Here is a 2,500-nt window from a genome sequence, read left to right on the forward strand (position 1 = left end):
TTAAAGTATGTCCCAGTTGTAGCATACTGATGTCACAGTTATGATGTCACCACATAACAACATTCCCTGCATTCCAATCTCCACTCCCCCCCCCCCCATACCCCCCTGCTATTTAGTTTGCCAGAAACAGATTTAGTTTGTCCCAATACATGATGTCATGCTGAAAAATACCCAGATGTCCTACTACAGACAGACAGACAGACAGACAGACAGACAGACAGACAGACAGACAGACAGACAGACCAGATGTCCTACTACATCCGGTGGTGATTCTTAGTGTTGCCAGCAAGAGATTTACCCTGCGTTCCAGTCCCCATACTGTCTACTATTTTGTGTGGTAGAAGAAAGATTTAGGATGTCCTGATTCTTGTGGCCAGATTTAGTATGGTTAGAAATACCCGGATGTCCTACTAGATCAGATTTAGTATGGTTAGAAATACCCGGATGCCTACTAGATCCGGCCGAGCTGTGATGTCACACTAAAGGACTGAAACATTCTCACTAACGGAGACAGAAGGACATGAGAGGAATAAACTGGAGGAAACTGTCCCTGCGTTCCGAATCGCACACTTCGTTTCTACTATATAGTATGTAGAAAAAAGATTTAGTATGTTCCCGGATGTCCTACTTCATCCGGCCAAGATTGTTAGTGTTGAAAACTGCATCCTATTTGGGCGATTCTGACCCACAATCCAGTGGAAACAAACGGGGATGCGCCGGATATAAAAGCAAGAGGCAAGATCAAGGCGCAATGTTATGATGAAATAAGAGAGTAAAAGTATGTCCCAATAGTATGCATACTGCATCCTAACTAGATTCTTTTTATCGTCGGATGTAGTATGTAGAAAAGAAAAGAGAAAGAGTATGCGATTCAGAACGCAGGGACATTCTCACTAACGGAGACAGAAGGATATGAGAGTATTAAACTGGAGGAAACTGTTCCTCCATGGCGGCCATTTTATGTGTTTATGATTTAAAGAAAAAAAACTACAAAATCTGTTAACTTCCTGTTTCCTGTTCCTAACTGAACATGGTTGCGTTCCAAATCTCCTCCTCTTTCTTTCTTCTATTCTACATACTACATCTGATGATAAAAAGAATCTAGTTAGGATGCAGTAGGCATACTATTGGGACATACTTTTACTCTCTTATTTCAACATAACATGGCGCCTTGATCTTGCCTCTTGCTTTTATATCCGTCTCATCCCAGTTTGTTTTCATATGGAGGCTTCGTCGATGTTACGTCACTTCACGTGCGCACTGGATTGTGGGTCAGAATCGCCCAAATAGGATGCACTTTTCAACACTAACAATCTTGGCCGCATGAAGTAGGACATCCGGGTACTTCTAACCATCCTAAATCTGGCCACAAGAATCGGGACATCCTAAATCTTTTTTCTACCGTACTATGTAGTAGAAAGTATGAGATTCGGAACGCAACCCAGGTTTATTCTAAAGGTAACATATTCTGTAGAGGGTCACCAAGCTTTTTGAACCTGAGGGCTACTTCATGGGTACTGAGTCATACGAAGGGCGCCCAGTTTGATACACTCTTCTGAAATAACACATCTGCTCAGTTTGCCTTTAGTTCTATATTGTTTTTAATGATTAATGATATTCATCTATGTGAAGACACTGATCATGTCAAAGATTTCTCACAATAATGATCAACAATGACTTAAAAAAGGTGGAAACAGATTATTGTGCTATTTTTAGAACAGGCCTGGGCCTGCGGGCGCCTCATGGTCCTAGCGGGCTCTGTGTTGGTGACCCCTGCCAATTCTTCCCCACTGCATAAAGGAAAGGGTCTGAATGTGCCTTTTAGTGACTGGATTATAAACACAGTACATTAATATATTATGAAATGAATCTAGTTCTTCTGTGAACAGGTGATTTAACACTAAATGTTTTGTTTCGTTGAAAGACTCTTATTTTGTAGTTCTTACATGTATAAAGACTCTTATTTTGTAGTTCTTACATGTATAAAGACTCTTGAGGGATTTTTAAATCGTCGTTTTATTTTTTATATATTTTCACGATGATTTGTTGATGAAGGATTTTTACACTGAAATAAAGACGATTCAGACGAACCAACAGACTCACGCTTTATTTAAAAAAAATTTTTTAAATATATTTTTTTTAATTATATTTTTTGGGAATTTTTATGCTTTATTGATAGTGTAGAGACAGAGGTGAAATGGGGCAGAGAGGGGAGTGACATGCAGAGAACGACCGCGGGCTGGAATCAAACCCGGGTCCGCTGCTGGCCGAGGCCCATGGGGGGGGGACGCCCTACCAACTGAGCTAAGGGCCCATGGGGGGGGGGGACGCCCTACCAACTGAGCTAAGGGCCCATGGGGGGGACGCCCTACCAACTGAGCTAAGGGCCCATGGGGGGGACGCCCTACCAACTGAGCTAAGGGCCCATGGGGGGGGACGCCCTACCAACTGAGCTAAGGGCCCATGGGGGGGGGGGGGGGGGACGCCCTACCAACTGAGC

General features: G+C 42.9%; 1 long non-coding RNA gene across 1 annotated transcript in view; it reads left to right on the plus strand.

Moving 5' to 3' along the window:
- Positions 1-2,090, plus strand: part of LOC307270524 — a 5,146-nt gene extending 3,056 nt beyond the window's left edge. The window contains exon 2 of the long non-coding RNA XR_013845551.1: positions 1-2,090. This exon is cut by the window's left edge and continues 435 nt beyond it. This is a non-coding gene — a long non-coding RNA (uncharacterized lncRNA).
- The last annotated feature ends 410 nt before the right edge of the window (positions 2,091-2,500 follow it).

This window comes from Ammodytes marinus, assembly GCF_949987685.1.
Source record: "Ammodytes marinus genome assembly, contig: scaffold_45, whole genome shotgun sequence".
NCBI classification, from domain to species: Eukaryota; Metazoa; Chordata; class Actinopteri; order Uranoscopiformes; family Ammodytidae; genus Ammodytes; species Ammodytes marinus.